The 21,089-nt window shown below is 38.8% G+C and overlaps 1 protein-coding gene across 21 annotated transcripts in view; it reads left to right on the top strand.

Moving 5' to 3' along the window:
- The window catches only part of Nrcam (neuronal cell adhesion molecule), a 266,290-nt gene that overhangs the window by 31,350 nt on the left and 213,851 nt on the right, over positions 1–21,089 (top strand). The gene's annotated exons all lie outside the window — the stretch shown is intronic.

Below are 21,089 nucleotides of genomic sequence, written 5' to 3'. Positions count from 1 at the left end.
GGAAGCCTGTTTGTCTTGGTAGTGAGTGCACTTTGTACAGCATGTCATAATCATACCTCCCTTAGCATTGAAGGAACTGTAATTATTCTGTTAGTCAAATCTTTTTCCTGTTGCAAATGTGATTTAATATGGCACTAATATCCACAAAGCAGGTCAGAAGCCTGTAAACTCCTGAGGGCCTAGTAGTAGCTAAAACCACAGAATTCTTGAACTATGCTGTGGCTTGATTTAAAAAAAATGATTGAAGAGTAAAGCCTTTTTCTCTGTCAGTGGTTAGTCTCCTATTGATTTTTCCTGAATCCTGGATTGAATAGCTTCAGATCTGTCTGTAGTAGAGGAAAAATGATGCCTATCTCTTTTATTTAACAAGTAAATATAATTGGGGCCAAGTTGCATCTACATTTGTGTTCTGACTTTTACTCCAGATCCTTTTGGTAGTAATATGACAATAGCAATGATAATTGTAACAACTGAATAATTATTGTAACAACTGAATAATTCTTTTCCTGCCATAAAATTCTTTCACATTTTTTATGTTGGTTCATCTTCAGAAAACCCTGCTGTTTGCAGATTTTAATTTGTAAAGTTTAATTTTTCATTTTTTTATTTTCATTTTTACTGAACTTCAGAGGGATGTACAAAGGGCTTGCAATGAAACATGTCCATCGAAGTGTTTAGTACTCTTGATTAGTCGCCTCTTAAATGTATTCCTTCCATACAGGTGCTGGTGGCTCACGCCTGTAATCCTAGCTACTCAGGAGGTTGAGATCTGAGAATCGTGGTTCAAAGCCAGCCCAGGCACAAAATGTCTGTGACTCTTATCTCCAATTAACTGCCAGAAAACTGGAAGTGGTGCTGTGGCTCAAGTGGTAGAGCTCTACCAAGCCTTGAGCTGAAGAACTCAGGGACAAACCCAGGCCCAGAGTTCAAGCCCACAACTGACAAAAACAAATAAACAAGCTATAGATGTATATTCTTTCCATGAATGTGCTCTTTCTTTCTCCACTAATTATCCAGACTCTGTGAAGGCTTATAAAAATGTACAGGGCATATGAAAGGAAAATGGTTTGATGCATATTTCTTGGGTTCTCAATGCCATTACAGTAATTGTTTATCACTGGAAAATTTGACAGAGTTTTTGTTACTGATTGATAAATAATTTACCTACAAATTTGGAAATTCAATCACAAATTTTAATATTTATTTTTAAACTCTACTAGGATTAGTATTTGTATATTCTAATAAAATTTCAATGGTTGCATTATAGAAGCATTTAAATACAAGATTTTCAGACACATAAACATTCATGAATTATATATGCCAGAGGCAATATTTTGTGTGATATTTGAAAGACAAGTCTGAAAATTAAGCCAGAGCATGCTATTATTTACCTCAACAAATCTCTCTCATAATGCATTCTAGCCAATTCTATTCCATCTAACATGGGATCTTTTTCTTTTCTTGACTTGTCTCTTTTCTTTATTTTATTTTATATATTTATTGTTACTAAAGAGGTCATATATAGAGGGGTTACACCCTCATGAATCAGATAATGAATAAAATTCTTTTTGAACCTTTCCCTTACCCTCTCCCAGTTTTTCCCTTCTGTCCTTACCCACAAGATGTAGTCTTTTTTGTTGTTGTTGTTTCTGAGGCATGGTTTTATTAAATTTTAAAAATCCTATCCAGGGGAATTTGGGCTGTTTAAATGAAATGGAGATTTACATTCCTCTGAAAGCTAAAGAGTTATCTCTGAAATAAGACACCATTCCTCCATATTTTGCTAATGTTTTTATTTGTCAAGATCATATTTATCACAGAGAGCTCAGAATCCTTTGCTAAATTTATTTATTTATTTTTGCCAGTTTTGGGCTTAAGCTCAGGGCCTGAGCACTGTCCTTGGATTTTTCTCAAGGCTAGAACTCTACCACTTGAGCCTCAGCACCACTTCTGGCTTTTTCTAAGTATGTGGTACCAAGGAATCGAACCCGGGTCTTCGTGCATGCTAGGCAAGCACTCTACCACTAGGCCAAACTCCGGGCCCTAAATTTATTTTTTAAAGGATTGAATACTACATAGTTCAAATAAGAAGAGCAACATTAGATGGAACACCTAGTTTCATTTTTTTTAATTTTATTTTTTATTGTCAGGGTAATGTATAGAGGAGTTACAATTACATTCACCAGATAGTAGATGTATTACTTCTCACACGTTCATGTTCCTTCTCATGTTTTGTCCCCCTTTCCCTCCCCTCCCCCAATCACCCCCCCCATCCCTTTCACATAGTTTCATTTTATTTTGTATTTTGAACATTAAAAGGTAACATCTCTATAAAGTATGTAAACAAGAAAATGTCAAAGTATAATGAAAAACAATGTAAGTAATGCATCTTCCTTGAGGTATGATAAATATAGTGAGAGGAAAAGGATGTACAGGAGAGAATGAAGCAAGTGTGCTGGGTGAAATAATGAAGAGAAGCAGCTAATTGGAGATTATCTGAAGATAAAGCGTGTGCAGCATCCTCTGGGGAAATTAACTGCCAGATGAGAAGCATATTGCAGGAATACAATGGCTAATGCTAACTTTCAGGAACAATTATGAATTTGAGAACAACCCTCAAAAAAAAGATGAAACAAGGAATCATAGAGAGATGAAAAGAAATCCATATGGCAACACTAACCAGGGAAGACACAACCATTAATAAAAAGCAAATATATGTATATTGTATTAGTGCCTCTCATCCAAAGTGCAGTGTTTTATTTGAGATTACTGGTAGGGAATTTACTCCTGAAAAATATTTAGCACAACTTTCTAGCATCTGAGCCATATTTTACTCATGATCTTTGCTTGCCATAAAGTTATTGGACTCGTTGCTTGTGTCATATTCAGAAACTTCTACATCGATAACAAGATAGATTTTCATACTAGAAAATAAGCTAGAAACTCTTATATAGTTGTAGAGGAATATTAAATTTATATTTCTATATAATCACTGAAGTAATAATGAATGCTTTTTAAAGATTAGTCTTTGTCCTAACTTTAAAAAATGAGGATAGGGGCCGGGATTGTGGCCTAGTGGTAGAGTGCCTGCCTAGCATTTACGAAGCCCTGGGTTCCATTCCTTGGTACCACATACACAGAAAAAACTGGAAGTGGTACTGTGGCTCAAGTGGTGGAGTGCTAGCATTGAGAAAGCTCAAGGACAGTGCCCAGGCCCTGAGTTAAAGCTCCTGAACTGGTCCCCCCAAATGAGGATAGTGTTATATTTTCAAAGTAGTTATATGCAAGTAGCAGTGTGCTCAGTATGTGTTGTGCGTGGCTGAACAGACACATATCAGATGCACGAGGTAAAACTCTCCCCCTGTAGACAGTGTGTGGTCAGGCCAAGGCTGATTTCATGGGTCAGGCTGTGGTACTGAGAACATCAAGATAGACACCATCACTTGTTCTATTATTGTATTCTTCAGTGAAACCGTTGCCTGAGGACACCAGCAGCCACTGGTATCCCTGGAGACACTCATCTGCATGTACCCTGTGAATGGGTCTGTCTTCTCAAAGTATGCTGTGATAATGTGCTTCATGGAAGCACAGAGACTTTTTGTGTGGCAAGAGAATCTCCACTACAGAAATATAAGTTAGCATGTTCTTGGTCTGACTTTGAACTGTTGGGAAGACCGAAAAACTGCCAAAGGAACTAGATGATGGCAACCCTTGAGGGCACCCAGAGCTTGTGTCCTGTTCTGTGTTCCACAGATGTAGTTTTGGCAAAACTTGGTATAAGAGAACAGGACTCTTCTAAAGACCAGGCTTTCCTTCTCCTGCTAAAATTAGCATGGCTCCCACTGGTCCAGTATTAGTGCTAGAAAGCCAAAGGGCTGCCATTTGGTGGATAACACTGAGAGTTGTTTCTACTTGTGTGTACGTTCCTAAAAAGCTGCTGAAGCTTTAAGACCCCCAACCCTGCCAATAGACTGTTGCCTCATGGCACTGGAAAAGTGATTATTTACCTAGTGTTCACATATGTAGGGAATAAGTGCCTGACAGCAGAGTTAAAACAATTCTATAGGCAATAAAAACATGAATTCCCAAATTGAATTGTTATTTATGAACTGAATATTTACCTCAGTTACCAGAAACTTTAATTTTTTTTCCATAGCAATTATAAAAAGTTGGTTTTGTAGTTAGCTTAAAAAATACTTTAGAAGCACCAGTATTATTGAAGGAGGTAAATTGTGTTGTGAAAATAGAGGCTATGAGCCATTCAGTCAATTACTGTTTAAGGGAACATAGAACATTTTGAAAGAAATGGTCAGTGACAACAATAGCAAAATCTCAAAAGCAATGTTTGAGAAGCACCTAGAATTAATTGTTAATTAATTGCCGAGGGAAGTGAACAACATGGAGCAATCATGGGTAGGAACTATCATAAAACGCGAGTTCTATTGGTTTATAAAATAGGTCTGTTTGATACAGAGCTAGAAAAGATGAGTGAGAAAATTCTCTTAATTATGAATGGCAATAGCAACTAAAGGGATGTGCACTACTCTCAGTGATTAAAATTTCATTCAGCTTTCCTTTCCTATTAACTGGTTTCAATTTGATCTGGTGGAGAAAGTTCCATGTCTTCAACTACATAGACATGAAGTTCAAAACTGGAAAATATATAATGAAGTCTCGGGATAAAATCTTAGATAAAAGATAAATCCCAAGATTAAAAAAACATGTTTACTTAATGTAGACTTTTGTATAGCTGTTTTTCCCCAAGTAGTAAGCAATTAGACATGAAATAAAAGGAAAAACCTCTATGATAACCTTCTGGGCTGGATATATAGTTTGCTGTTCTAGAAACCTCTCTCTGTTCTCAGGAATGATGACAAGGCATGGTTCTGATGAGCTGGTTCCTTTGCCATATGTCTATGACTTAATCTTTTTTCCCTCTTTCCCCAGGAGGCAAGTCAGTCTAGTATTGTCAACCATGTCAACTTTACCAGAATGTCTCAAAACATCTGTAAAACATGGATTAAAATAGACAGCATGGCATTATAAAAGACATGTGTTGGCTTTCTGCTGTCTCTGCTCTCTTCCTGGAGTCACATTTGTATTCTTCTTCTGAAGTATTTGTGGGATTCATGTCTCCTATGGTTATATTCTTTCTGGACAGACATGGATATCTTCATCATTGTAGTATAGAAGGGCAGGCAGATGGCCCTGTTATGTCATGAAGGAGTCATTCTTCTCGGGTGGAGAAGAGAAGCCAAATGTTTCTGAACTATATGTGGCATTTCTCAGAAGAGGAACAGGAAACTTTGCGGCAGAAATATAGCCTAAGAAGACTCCTATAAAAACCAATCCAATTTAAAAAAACCCTAGCAGAGGAACTGCAATAAAGTCACAGAGCTCTCTCATCTTCATTTTACAGGGAAAAATGAGGACACGGGAAAACCAAGTATTTAAGCAGATTTTATTGCTCATTTATATTGTGCTGTTTTCTTCTTTGCTCATTTCTCATGGCATCAGGTCTATGCTTCCTTTTGATGTTTGATGGAGTTATTAAATAATATTGTTACCCTCTCAATTGAGAGGGTAGCAATTATTTTAACAATTGAGAAATAGAACACACACACACACACACACACACACACACACACACACACACACACACAAGGTCAATAGAGAAAGAGAAACACCAACTTTCTTATGGCTACAGCCAGTAAGAGAAGGCATAGGTATTCAGAAAGGCTTCTTGTTACTTCTGCCTTCACGGCAGGTTGCCGCTCACAGGGGCTATATCTGTCTAGGAAAGGTCAAAGAAGAAGCTAGGTGATCATAGCTTAGAAGATTCAGTGTCTTGTGAAAGGATATCAATGTATGTGAATTAATGCACCTTCTATCTGGCAAATATCATGTAACCCTTTTACTAATTACAATAAAAAATATACTTAAAAAAAGAAGAAGAAGATTCAGTGTCTGACTGGAGATGTAGCTCAAGTGGTAGAGTGAAAAACAGATCATGAAGGCCTGGGTTCAAGCCATGGAACTAATACGTTAATACACACACACACACACACACACACACACACACACACACACACACACACACATTCATAAACACTACTTAATTTCCATGCTAGTTGCTCACAGGCATGATGGAGAGAGGGATGGGAAGATGCTTGGGCTGTTTATATACTTTTCCTGCCTCCTGAGGAATGTAGTGGAAATTCCATGTTTTCTGTAGGCATATTAGAGGTGGGGAATGCTTTTCATCTCCAAACCTCTGCTATGCTTCAACAGCCTTCTGCTAGGACCCTGAATTTGTCTTTGCTCCCACAAAACCTCTCTCCTGGGAAAGACTTTTGTGATGCTGCTTTCCTCTGTGAATTCCTCCTCCTCCTCCTCCTCCTCCTCCTCCTCCTCCTCCTCTTCCTCCTCCTCCTCTTTTTCCTCCTACACCTCCTTCTCTTCCTCCTCCTTCTTCTTCTACTTGTCATGGGGCTTGAACTCTGAGTCTGGACACTGTCCCTGAGCTCTTCAGCTCAAGGCAGTAGCCTTGAGCTACTGAGTAGCCTTCTGGAGCCACAACACGACTTCTGGTTTTTCTAACGGTTAATTGGAGATGGTTCAGTTTGGTTCTCTTCACATACTGTTGCATGTACAGATATCTTGTCTCCTCATTTAGGTTGTTAGGTTATTGGAGGCAGGACAGGTTTCTTCTACGCCTCTTTTGTGTACTTTTTCATGCTTGCCCAATGCATTGTTTAGATAGATAGCCTGCCTTCTCCAGAAAACACAACCTCATACAAAGCTCACAGGAAAGGCTAGATGAGGCAGTGCAGTTCCAGACCTGCAACCATGAGGGAACAGGAGATCTTGACAAGCACAAGGTAGTGTGCTACCAACATATCTTTAGGACACATAGCTCATTGTTCTGTGAAGTGCATTGTCTTGCAGATACACCTTGGAAGCCACTTACTTCATAACAGTCTTTCTTGGAAGGATAAGGCAGTGAATTTACTTAGATCCCTCCTGTTTCTCATCAGTCAAAGTTATCTTCTTGGATTTTCAGTGTGTTTTGTGGCTGTATTCCTAGGGCCAGCCTCTGGGGAAGTCTGATTCCATTCTCCACAGCAAGGTGCTTTATGGTGATCTTCAACCTCTCAGGAGTGGTTAAGCTACACTAGAGCCAGCTCTGTGGTGGATCTGGCCACAGTAGATATGACAGACTGAGCCCGAGCCATTACCCCTGGGAGGCTAAGCAAGCTGGTGGTGTTGGGATAGGGAAGATTTCAGGAAGTTCAGAGAAATCTAAGAAAACACAAAATTTCGTTCAATATAGTATTTACTAAGTTGATATTGGCTGGATAAATAATATGATAAGTGTGTAAAAATCATTAATGATATCTGTTGCTTGATTGTTTCCTATATTTATACCTTCTAATGTTACTCAGAGAAACACAGGGTGATTTCAAAACCATCAGACGAATTCAGGATCAGGGTAAAGGAACAATAAATATATGAACCCAGGTAACTATCAAGAAAGGCCTCTTGGAGGAGGTTAGCTTTGAGCTGTATTTTCAAGTCTATTATGGTAAGGATTTATCAGGAATGAACAGTTGTCTACAAAGTTCTTATGGAATTTTAGGACCTGAGCAAAGAAAAGACAGATTTTATTGTAAATTTTAATATACTCCAACAAGCACGGGTGACTTACTCATATAAACTTAGCTAATCAGGAGGTTGAGATATGAGATTGAGGTTCAAAGCTAAAGGGTAGAAAAAAAAAACAAGAGACTATCATCTTCAATTAACTAGCAAAAATGCCAACAGTGGAGGTATGGTTCAAGTGGTAGAGAGCTAGCCTGGAGTGAAAAAGCCAAGCAAAGTGTACGGTACTGAGTTTGAGCTCCAGTATTGGCATGAAAAAGAGATGGGAGGTGGAAGGGGTCGATAAATAGACAAAAAAGCTATCATAATTTCTAGTCTCATGACTGAACATTTATGTGAGAAACTTTTTTTATGAATGGGAGACAAATGTCAACTGATTTTCAAAAAGACAGGAAAATCGAAAGGAGTATAAAAATTACAATATAATAGTTCATTGAGGAGAGATAGCATTTTTGAAATATAGTATTGAAAATGAAGCAGTTCTGATTTTATGGGCAGATCATTGTGTGGACATTATGAAGGATTTTATGCAATACTTACTTTGCAAGGATGATACTGCAAACAAGTCATTTTACAGAGTGGAAAAAAAGTCAGTCAAGGATTGGAGCCATCTACTGCAGGACCCTTCTCTCCACTGTCCTTGACAGGTTTCAGGCACACAGCTCTTCCTCTGTCAAATTTCTGCGGCAGATGCTCCACCTCCTCACCAGGTGTCTTTGCTTTCCTTCTTCTCTATTAAAGTACAACACAGGTTAGGGTTTGGCTTTGATACACATTAGAACAAGCTTTAAAAATTGATCAAGGAACAACTCTCCCACTCCAGACCAATTAAGTTCCTGGAAGTGGGGCTAAACATTATCCTGTATCTGAAAGTACCCCAGGGGAGTTTCATGTCCAAGGAGGATTGCCAACCCCTGCACTCCAGTAAACCCATCGAACTTTCAGAGAGTGCTCTCATGTTTCACTTTCATCTCTTCTCCAAGAGGAGTATCTCTCATCACAGAGAGTGGAATTGTCTAGGAAACATCAAAACATAATCAAGAGCTATGTCTATCTGAACTTGAATGAAATTTTGTACCTTGAATCTGCATTCCTGTGTAGTTGTAGAAGCTGGCCCACTGTGAGGTAAAATCATGTGGATTGAGTTTCCTGCATCAAGACCCTAAGTTCTGAGCAGGTTCGTTTGGGTCTGCCTTGAGTGTTTTATTTTTTTAATGGTTTTATAATGATTTTTAATGAAAATAAACCCAAAGCATTGGTGGAAATAAGTCAAATATGTGACTTGCCTTAGAGGGAAATTAATCATTCAAATGTCACCTTTTGGAAAGATAGAATATACAAAATACACTATTGTTTATGATTTAGCACTAATAGAAATTGTGAGATAAATGGTGTTAGACACAGATTTCAAAATTATGCATCTTGTTGTGAATGTTCACAACTAAGTTAAGTGTTCACAGTTCCTATGGTGTTTGAGAGTTTTGTTTCACTTGCAGAAATTTGTTAAAGTTGGGTTTCTTACTACTGAAATGAGAGATCACTCAAAGGTATTGTTTAAGCTACTAGAAAATGTGAGTGTGAGCTGAGCGCTAGTGGCTCAAGCCTAAAATCCTGTTCTGAGGATCATGGTTTGACGCCAGTCTGGGCAGGAAAGTTTATAAGACTCTCTCTCTCTTTTATTCTTCCATTGCTGGGATAATGTATAGAGGGCTTATAGTTACGTTCATCAGATAGTAGGTGCATTGCTTCTCACACATTGCTACCCCCTCTCATGTTTTTCCCCATTTCCCAATCATCTTGTTTTTCCCCTTTCCTTTCCTATTTCAAATAAACAAATAGATGTATATACAATATACCAGGTAACAAAGTCAGATACAGTAACAATATGAGATTAGCCATAAGGGCAAATAAAGAGAAGAGAAATAACAGTACATTAAGAACAATCACATAAGGTAAACCTCTTGTTTCCACATCCTGGAGTTCATCTCATTTAGTCTCATTCTATATGACCTTATGTGCATAGGTTTTAAGCTATTGTAATAAATCCTCTGCTAGGAGAATGCTAGATGTGTAATAATTGTAAGAAATGAGGGAAACCATTGAGTCAATGTTTGTTTGGGTCTGGCTTACTTTATTTAATATGATTTCTTTTTTTTTTTGCCAGTCCTGAGCTTGAGCTCAGTGCCTGAGTACTGTCTTTGGACTTTCTCAAGGATAGAGCTCTACCACTTGAACCTCAGCACCACTTCTGCCTTTTTCTATGTATGTGGTACTGAGGAATCGAACCCAGGTCCTTGTGCATGCTAGGCAAGCACTTTACCAATAGGCCAAACTCCCAGCCCAATATGATTTGTTTTCTAAGTCTTTCCATTTCCTTATAAATGGGCAATGCCATTCTTTCTGATGGCAACATAGGATTCCATTGTGTATAAGTACCACATCCTCTTGATCTAATTATCTACTGAGAGGCATTTGGGTTGGTTCCATACCTTTGCTATAATAAATAATGCTGCAATGAACATCATTATGTTAGTGGCTTCAGTATGTCCTTGTTTCTGGTCATTTGTTTAAATGCTAAGGAGTGGAATTACTGGGTTATTTGGGAGCTCTATGTTTAGTCGTTTGAGGAATGGCCATACTGTTTTCCATAGTAGTTGAACGAGTTTATACTCCCACCAACAGTGTAGTAACAGCCTCTTCAACAAGTGGTGCTGGCAGAATTGGTTAAGCACTTGCAGAAAACTAAAGTTGGATAGTTTTATGCCACTCTACACCAGGATTAATTCCAAATGGATCAAAGACTTTGAGATAAAAGCAGATACCCTGAAAACTTTACAAGAAAGAACAGGTGATACACTAGGTCTCCTTGGCACAGGTTGAAACTTTCTCAGTAAAGACACAGAAACACAACAAATTAAAGAAAGTTTGGACAAATGGGACTGCATCAAACTGCAGAGCTTCTCTTTGGCAGAGGATGTAGCTAGCAATTTAAATAGAAAGCCCATAGAGTGGGAGAAGATCTTCATTAACCACACAACAGACAAGGGCCTCATATCTAAAATATATCTACAGCTAAAGAAATTGAAACTCCCCAAAACAAATCTTCAAGAAACAACCATCCCATTAAAAGGTGAGCTAAAGACTTACAGATTTCTCCAAAGAGAAAATAATCATGAAGACACAAGAAGTGCTCAACATCTCTGGCTATAAAAGAAATGCAAATCAAAACAACTTTGAGATTCCATCTCACTCCAGTTAGAATGGCCATTATCAAGAAATCTAATAACAAAAGATGTGGCCAGGAGGGAATGATATACTGCTGATGGTAGTTTATACTTGTTCAACAACTCTGGAAAGCAGTATGGCTTAAAAGACTAAACATAGAGTTCTCCTATGACCGAGCAAGACTCTTATTTCCAATTAAGCACTAGAAAACAGGAATTGGAGCTGTGGCTCAAAGTGGTAGAGTGCTAGCCTCCAGTGAAATTGCTTAGGAACAACGGCCAAACCCTGAGTTTAAACCCCACGATTGACAAAAAGAAAAAGAACAAGGAAATTTGAGCGTGGAATGGTAAATATAAAAACTGCATTTTGGACCTGTGAGCTGAGCACTGTGATGAAGATAAGGTGGGCTATCCTCAGATCTGGTGTCTAGAGAGTGGGATAACTTTAAATATGGCAGCAGGAGAGGAAGTAGGATTATGACTCAGGTTAATATCTAAAGAAACTACTTAACAAAAACCCTATAAAATAAAATGAAACTAGTAAGAGGCTAGTGGCAGTACCAGGTAGGGAGGTAAAGGAAGGAAGTTCGGGGAAGGGCCCCAGTTTAACATGAGTGTGGCTGGCACACGCTGTAGGAGACAAGTTTGCAATGTACTGTGCTCCTTAATTGTTTTGCTATAAGGAATATATATATATGTATATATATGCACATATATATTAAATATTTCAGTTCCATGTAGCTTCCTTTTAGCTGAAGCACTGACAGTGGTTAGTATTTAGGAAGCTATGCTGCTCTCAGTTGCCTTTTCTCTCAACACTGTACACATCACCCTAGCTTGGCTAGCCTCCATCCTCTCTGACTGAATGGGACCTCATTATGCTGGGGCGGTCTGCAGCTCCTCCCCAGACTCTTCTTTCTTGGAGAATGTTCTATGTCTTGCCTCTCTGTAAGCAGCTTTCTGAACAGGTCACATCTTTCCTTCTCCAGCCTCAGCATGCTCCATCAATAAAATATCATTTTACCTTGCCTTATGGATGTGGGTAACAAAGACTTGGGCAGGCCTGTCCCTGTGACAGCTATGATTCTGCCCCCACTCCTTGAACAACCATTTTAGCCAATTCAAGGAGAGCAATTCTCCCTTTCTTTTTCTCCTAATCCCTTTCAGAAAGTGGTCGGCTTGATGAGGAATGAAACCCTACGCTCCATGGCTCCCTGCCAGCTGGATGCAGTTCCAAACTGTACTCCAAGCCAACACTAATTACCTTCTGGGTTTCTTACTAATGACAGAGTAAAGACATGTAGGCAAATATTGAATATTAATTTTCCCTAATAAGAAGGATTGAGTGTTTTATTATGGGTCTGACACTGTGTTGGTATCTGTGAAGACACTGGCATGGAGTCTCACCTGTTAGGAAGCAGTGGTACTGCCCTCTGGCAGGAAGCTTCCTCTTTACTGGAACAGCCTTTCCCATATTCTTGCTTTTCTTGCCAAGCCCATAACCAGCTTCAGTAGCTTTGCAAGTAAGAGCAAAGCATGGATTTAAATGGTTCTCAGAGAATCAGCAATCTTAGCTTCATTTCTGTAGTTTCTGTGATTGTTTTGAAATATTATGTCTTTAACCTAGTTCAAATTCACTTAGAGAATGTCAGACTCTTTAGAAGGTATCAGTTCTGTATAGGCCTTTGTCCATGTACTAGCTAGCATATACTGGGGACACAAGAAACCCCTATAATTTGATTAATAGGTTATTAAAAATCATTAAAGCCAGCCTTACATTCTTTGCAGAAGAGCAAATTAACAAATGTTTCACTTGCAAATGATAGAAACTCTACCTCTAAGATATTCCCTTGCCAATTTTCTATTCCACCAATTTATTGATTTAAGTCTGGGGAGAGTCATAATACAGAAGATCATTGGTTCTTCAAATTAAAAGAAGCTGGAAAGCTCCAACCATGACCAGTGAAGTCCAAATTTCTTATGTGTGCTTTGGGCAACTGAAGATCTAATTTTTAAAGACAGTGTTATTGAGGTATAATAACGTGCAGTGAACTAGACATTTTAAATGGATGTTGTCACGGGTAAAACTATCACCACAATCAAGACAATGGACAGATCAACTTGCTTAGGTGGTAAAGTGTACAGCTCACAGTTACTTGCCACACCCATTTGGGTAGATGACTTGCTGTCAGGCTAGAGATGTACTACAGATGGTGAAAGAAGGTCAGGGCTGCACAGGAGGAGGCTGCACAGGTGAAGGTTGTATTGGTTGTGCTCTGAGCAGTCATCTGGCCTGACATCTTCTCTGTTCAATCGGGAAGGGGAGAAAGGGGAGAAGGGAGGGAGAGGAGGGGAGCCCAGTCCAAGGGAGAGAAATGGAACTCCATAGTTAAATAATACTTCATGGTCAGTTATATAATGAAAACTTTTGATGGCTGTTTCTCAGACAGTGCTAGTAAAATAGTACAACTTAGAAACATCAATGTTCAATATTAGGGCATCAATTTAATGACTATGGTTTCTTTATAGGGTGAAATATTATACAGAAATGAAAACTATTTTATAGACTATTAAAAGGTGAAGTGGTCCATTGTTACATGAAAAGAGTAGGTTGCCAAATCAGTGTGTGCTACTTATCCTTTATTTTATCTTTTCAAATGTTTTGATCTTTGAGACAGGGTCTCATTGTACAGCCCCGGCTGGCTGTGAACTCACAAGGTAGATTGGAGTGACCCTGAACTCAACATCTTCCTGATTTTGTTCCCAGAGTGCTGGGATTGCAATTACATGTCACCATACCAGGTTGGGATATTATTTATATTGTGGGGAAAAAAAACAGAGTATATAGATAATACTCAAAACATTTTAAAACAAAAGAAAAATTTGAAAAATACATACCTTTACACAACCAAAATAAAAGACCTGGAAATATACACAAAAACATTAGGAATTGTTACTTTTATCAATGAAAGAAAAATGTTTTAATTTCTTTAAAAGTTTTTCTGTACTTTGCATATTTGGGAAAATGGAAGTACTTTTAAAATCAAATACAATAAATGTTATTAAAACATAGCTAGAAAAATTCCCTGAAGTAAAAACAAATCTTTATTTAAATCAGTCAAACATGAGAAGGGGTATCAATGTGAGAAAAGTACTGCAGCCACTACCTGATGAGTGTAGCCGTAATCCGTCTATACATTACCCTGACAATAAAATAAAAAAGCCAATGCAGCTGGGTGTGGTGGCTTACACCTGTAATCCTAGCTACTCAGGAGGCCGAGATATGAAGATTGCAGTTCCAAGCCAGCCAGAGTACTAAAGACCGTGAGATTCTTACCTCCAATTAACTACTAGAAAATGGGAAGTGGGGCTGTGGCTCAAGGGTAAGGAGGTAGCCTTGAGCTGAAGAGCTCAGCAACAGTGCTCAGGCCCAAAGTTCAAGCTCCATGATCCATCAAAAAGCAAAACAAAAAACAACCAATTCAAATTGAATAACTAAAGGCTATAAAAAAAATCAGTATTCTAATTTCAAACTCGTATGCATTACAGTAGCATTCACTAAATGTTTCTTGAGTAATTTGCATAAATAACTGGAGCTAAGCAAAATAAACAAATCCCTGCTCAAGTTGGAACTAGTTCAGTTGTTTCCTCCCCCTTCCCCCCCGCAAATCATAAAAGCAAATTCATTTTGTTTCTTTTATAAAACTCAAGTTCAAGGTTGTGAGACATTTGCATTACGGTTGAGGGTTGTTGGCGTTTCATTTGATTTTGACTGATCACAACTGTTTTTAAGTGAAAAGATTGGGCAGTATGCAAATAGTTTCTGCATGTGGCCCGCTTTAAAAACACATCATTTCTTCCAGCATGGGAGGAGACATGGGATAAGTCCATGCATCCTCTTATCATGTTGGAATAGTTTACCTACTCCAAAATGAAGAAGCTTCCCTTCAGTCCCTGTGAGTGTCCCTCCTTCTTAGATCCCTGCTCTGAGCCTGGGCTCTGCTCACTGCTTTTGTCAGCTTCCAGCTTCACTCTGTTTCTCCTTATTGCATCTGTCATCTCAGCCTACAAATTCACTTAGGCCTCCTCTGGCCTAAATCTCTACTGTTCCCATTCTATGTCTCCTCCTACCCCCACATCCCTTTATTCTAATGCCAGCATCTCCATGAGTTCGCCAGTATTTTCTGCCTGACTGTGGCTAGCAGTACTGTCCCTCCTCTTCTCTACCTGAGCACTATCTTTGCAAGAAAGAACTTCCTGTCACGGTGTTTTGTGTAAATCACACCCCCACTTCTCTTACTCCATTCTAGGCCAAACCTATTTCTGTCTGACACCTTTCTCCTCTCACCTTTGAATTTCTAGGAACATAGCAGATCCTGTGGAGACTAATTTATGAGACCTGAAATCATTTTTGGGGGGAAGGGGGAATTTGGGGTTAAAACTCATGGCCTTGAGCTTGCTAGACTGGTACTTTGCCACTTGAGCCATGCCTCTAGATCTGTTTTTTGAAATAGGGTTTTGTTTCCCAATCAAGTGTGAGCTTCAAGTCTACTTTCCTGTTGCTGTTAGGACCACAGCCCTCATGCCCATCTTGCTTCTATGCAGACAGAGTTTCATGGACTCTTCTGATCATAGTTGGTTTGGATTCAGGATCCTCCCAATCTCAGCCATCCAGGTAATTTTGGAAAACAGGTGCATGCTACTGCACTGAAGTATGTATGGAGAAAGGGTCTACAATTTTTTTTTGTCTAGCCTATCATCAAACCACAATATTCCCAATCTTTTATCTCACAAGCAACTCATTGCTGGCTCCTGAATGCATCTCCTAATTCAAGAATATGGAAAGGTAGCCAGGTGCAGTGGCTCAAGACTGTAATACTAGCTACTCAGGAGGCTGAGATCTGAGGATCCTAATTCAAAGCCAGCCCAAGCACTAAAGAATGCGAGACTCTTATCTCCAATTAACCACCAGAAAACCAGAAGTGGCACTGTAGCTGAAGGGATAGGGCAATGGCCTTGAGCTGAAGAGCTTAGGGACAGTGCCCAGGCCCAGAGTTCAAGTCCCACAACCAACAACAACAAAAAAAGGGGGGGGAGAAAGGTAGTGTTTTTTTGTTTTGTTTTGTTTTTTAGCTGCTCTTGGCTTTTTTTCCTGGAACGTATTCCACCAAATATCCTGTGTTTTATGCATATATCTCAAATTTAAAGTTAACAATTTTCCACTTGGAAAAACAATCACATTAAGTGAAGTAAACCAGACCCAAAGAAACAGGCTCCATGGTTTCCCACATTTAATTATACACATCTAGGATTCTCCTAGCAGAGGTTCATAGTAGCTCAAAAGCTATGTACATATGGTCATACAGGATAAGACTAAATAGAATGAACTCAAAAGGAAACAAGAGGTTTATCTTTGTGATTGTTGTTCTTAATATACTATGTGATTTCTTTACTTTTTTCCCCTTATGGTTAATCTCATGTGATTACTGTAACTGACTTTGTTACCTAGGATATTGTATATACATTAATTTTTTATTTGAAATAGGGAAGGGAAGGGCAGGGGGAAACAAGATGATTGTGAGGGTGTGGGGGGAGGAAAAGGGGGACAAAAACATGAGAAGGGTTATCAATATTCGAGACGTAATGCATCCACTACCTGATAAATGTAACTGTAACCCCTCTATACATTACCTGACAATAAAATACAATTAAGGGAAGAGGTAAAAATGTTCAAGAAATAATGTACCCATTACCTGATGAATGTAACTGCAACCCCTCTGTACATCACTCCAACAATAAAATAAAATTTAAAAAGTACAATAGAAAAGTTAGCAGCTTTCCAGCTTTAACCAAGCTTTCCCTTTTTTAAATTTTTTTCATATATTTTTATTGTAATTAATAGAAGGGTTACATGATTTTTGCCAGATAGAAGGTGCATTAATTCACATACATTGATACCCTTTCACATGTCTTGGTCCCCATTTCCCTCCCCCCCTACCCCCACCCCTCATCTTGTTTTCCCCCCTTCCCTATCCAGTTTCAAATAACCAAATACAAATATATCCGATATATCAGGTAACAAAGTGAGACACTGTAACAGTATGAGATAACCAAGGGACAGCAAAAAAGATGAGAGATAATATAGTACCTTAAGGACAACAATCATTCATTATATGGCTTATGTTTCTATATCCTAGAGATCCTTTCATTTAGCATCATACTATATGGCCTTATGTATTAAGGTTTTGCTCTATTGCAAGTCTCTGCTAGGAGAGCCCAAGATTTCTACTGATTATGACAAATGAGGGAAGCCATTGACAGGCTTTCCCTTTTCACAAAGTCTTTGTGTGTTGCTTGTTGAGTTACTTCAGCAGACACAAATGTGGCCATGCCCTAGCAGGGTCAAATAGACCAAGGTTCAAATGCTCTCTTTGATGCGCACAAACTCTGACTAGAATATGTTACTAGTCTTGTCTGGGCCTCAATATGTCCATGTAGAAAGTCATTATAATAAATTCTCTCCATGTAGATTTTTTTTAGCAATCGTATTCTATTATACAACTCCATAAACAGAAAATGAATAGAATCACACTTTATATTCACCTATATATGTGACCCTACTTTTAGTTTAGATATTTCTTACAGCTCATTCTGGCTTTAATTTTAAAGTTCATAACTGTATATAACCTTCTTGCATTAAAGGCAAATTCTACATGAGGATGTCACCTTTGCAATGACTGTGAGAATTAAGAGGCATTATCTGAGATGCCCTGAGCCATGGAGATTACTCATTGAGTGCTAGATTCCTTTTCTCCTGGATCCCTCTATTTATACCTGCTGACAAGGAAGCTTCATGGATATGGGACACTTATGCTGTCAGTGTATTTGTGTAATAGAAGATGGTACCCTAGCAAATCGTCAAACCTTGCACTTTATAAGTCCCCTTCCAACATTATTCCTTCTCAAATCCAAGCAACAAATGAAGGCCATGAATGCCAAGGGTCTGTTCTCTCTGCTTTAGTCAACCAGTGTGATCTATCCAAAGACTTAAGTAACAGAAAATATACATTGCAATGTATTAAATCAGCAGATGGTTAATCATACACTCCCAGCTCTATGTGCTGCCAAATCACCCACATATCCATAGCCGCAGTGAAGGAGAAGGGGAAAAACTCCATTTCCTTCTTCGCTTAGAGATGCCATTTTTTTTCTCATCTCTGATGCCAATGACTTCTTACAGGATTTATAAGAGAAGAAAAGTCTCACTGTTCTAGAAATGCCAGAAAACGTTCCAAAACTTGCTTAGTCTTCTTCCTAGCAACAGATCCAACATCTTCCTCCCTGTTTCTTCTGGGTGGCATGGCTCCGATGGGGTTGTCATTTTCTGTTTTCTTTCTTTCTTTCTTTCTTTCTTTCTTTCTTTCTTTCTTTCTTTCTTTATTTATTTATTTATTTACCTATCTATTGTCAGTCATAGGGCTTGAACTATGGGCCTAGGCACTGTCCCTGAGCTTTTCAGTTCAAGGCTATTGCCCTACCCCTTGAGCCACAGCTCCACTTACCATTTTCTGGTGGATAATTGGAGATAAGAGTCTCACATTCTTAATGCCCAGGCTGGCTTTGAACTGCAGTCCTCAGCTCTCAGCCTTCTCAGTAGCTAGGATTACAGGCATGAGCCACTGTGCCCAGCACTTTCGTCATTTTCTGCCACCAATTTTCCATACAAATCTGAACCAGTAGTCCAGTTTCTGTGTTTCCATTTTATCATCTATTAAATTGGATTAATAAGACTGCCTATGCCATAAAATTATTAGGAGAATCCAACACCTAGAATGGAGTAAGCATTCAATGCCTTTTACTTGCATGAGCATTGAATAGTGGAAATAATGCCCACCAAGAACACTTGGCGAGGTGCTGATGAATCAATACTGATCCAACTTTAAAGTGTGTGAATCCTAGGCATCATGTTCAAATGTATATATTCCAGCCAGGTATCCATGGCTCATGCCTGTAATACTAGCTACATAGGAGGCTGAGATCTGAGGACTGCAGTTCAAAGCCAGCCCAGGAAGGAAAACCTATAAGACTCTTATCTACAATAAACTACCCTTCAAAAAACAAAAGCCAGAAGGAGGGCTGTGCCTCAAGTGGTAGAGTACTAGCCTTGAGCACATAAAGTCAAGGAAAGTGCCCAGGTTCGGAGTTCAAGGAAGAGGCCCAGAGAAGGAGAAGGAAATAGAGGAGGAAGAGGAGGAGGAGGTGGAGGAAGAGAAGGAGTACTATGACCTAGAGTCTTGGCCTTGTCATTTCCTAGCTATGATGTGTCATTGAGAAGTTATTGAAATTTATTTTTTAATCTATAAAGGCAGGCTATTATTTTTCAGTATTAAGACTGAAGCCCCAGCATTGGGGCTGGGAGTATGATCTAGTAGAGTGCCTATCTAGCATGCATGTCCCAGGTTCGATTCCTTGGTACCACATACACAGGAAAAACCAGAAGTGGTGCTGTGGCTCAAGTGGTAGAGCACTAGCCTTGAGAAGACCCAAAGACAGTACCCAGGCCCTAAGTTCAAGCTCTAGGACTGGAAAAAATGACCAGCCATAAGCATGTTTTGCAGCATTGTTCACCATAGTCAAGATATGGATTATATGGAATCGGCCTAGATGCCCCTCAGTGGACAAATGTATCAAGAAAATGTGGTATATATACACAATGGAATTATACTCATCCATCAGAAAGAATGGTTTGTGCCATTCATAAAGAAAGGGAAAGACTTGGGGAAAATGATACTAAGTGAAGTAAATCAAACTCGAAGAAACATAGGTTGCATACTTTCCCTCATTTCTGGTAGCTAGAATGTGTCTATAAACCGACAGGTAAATACAATAGATAGTTTAAAAAATACATTGGGCCATGATAAATTATACAGGTCTCCAAGCATTCACCCACAGTGAGACCAGAGGAGAGTATCCTTAGGAGAGGAATACAAAAGTGCAATTCTTATGTGCATCTTATCATAGAAAGTAATATTTAGGGCCGGGAGTTTGGCCTACTGGTTAAAGTGCTTGCCTAGCATGCACGAAGCCCCGGGATTGATTCCTTAGTACCACATACATACAAAAAAGCTGGAAGTGGTGCTGAGGCTCAAGTGGTAGAGCTCTAGCCTTGAGAAAGTCCAAGGACAGTGCTCAGGCCCTGAGCTCAAGCCCAGGACTGGCAAAAAAAAAAGAAAGAAAGAAAGAAAGAAAGAAAGAAAGAAAGAAAGAAAGAAAGAAAGAAAAGAAAAGAAAGTAATATTTATCAAAATGAACTCAAAAAAAGAGAAAAGAATTACTTCTGTGGAAAACACTTTCCAAATGTCATTGAATGCAAAATGATGGTCTTTTGTCTCTGTTTTTGAACAGAAGCTTCCAGTTACTTGTCAAGTGCAAGCATTTTCTGTGATGTGCTGTGCCTTGCTTGTAGTGGCTCTACAAAATAGAATGAACTATTTATTAATTGAACAGTATCTGAGAAGAATATAAAAAGCAAGTCAACAAGTCTCTGCCTTATCAACAGAGATGCTGTGAAGTCTACACATAATTTACCTACTTTCTTTACTGTCTGACCAATTAGTTCCTCCCACAGCTGTTCAGTCTTTTTTTATATAGTAATGAGCTTGACAGAAACAAAATTTTCTGATTAGAGCCGTGAGGATAGGTTGAGTTGTTCTGAAGGCACACTGACTACCTGAGAACAGCTGTATGACAGCCTTCTAGTAAGAGACAGAAAAACTAAGAAAATCAGACAGGAGAACTTAAGCTCCTCTGTGTGAGCTTTTTATTGTAATGAGAGATCTCTGGAGGCTCCCTGGAAACCAAATTAGACAAAGCAATGGAGAACTTCTTAAAAACAATTTCCCATTGACTGGGGTATACCAGATGCCTTAAAATGACAGATTCCATTCATTTTCATGATTGCCTCAGGGAAGGTTAAGGCTTAGTTGGCTCTGTTTTTGCAATATGTTTCTCAAACACAACTTCTTGGTCTGCTGCACAGGTAATTACTGTAACAACAAAGTTCATGTTGCCAATTATCTCAACCATGGCTTTATTTTTTCTACTGTTGCTAAAACCTAATTCTTTTGGACTTTGCAGTCTTTAACCAGTAAGTATTAAAGCCCTTGCAGATGAACTGTTTACTTATGTCGGTTTATATAACCT

This window comes from Megascapheus bottae, chromosome 5, assembly GCF_031878675.1.
Source record: "Megascapheus bottae isolate mThoBot1 chromosome 5, mThoBot2.hap1, whole genome shotgun sequence".
In the NCBI taxonomy this organism is placed as follows: Eukaryota; Metazoa; Chordata; class Mammalia; order Rodentia; family Geomyidae; genus Megascapheus; species Megascapheus bottae.
Note: the sequence above shows the minus strand (reverse complement) of the source record. Positions and strands in the feature narration are given on the sequence as shown.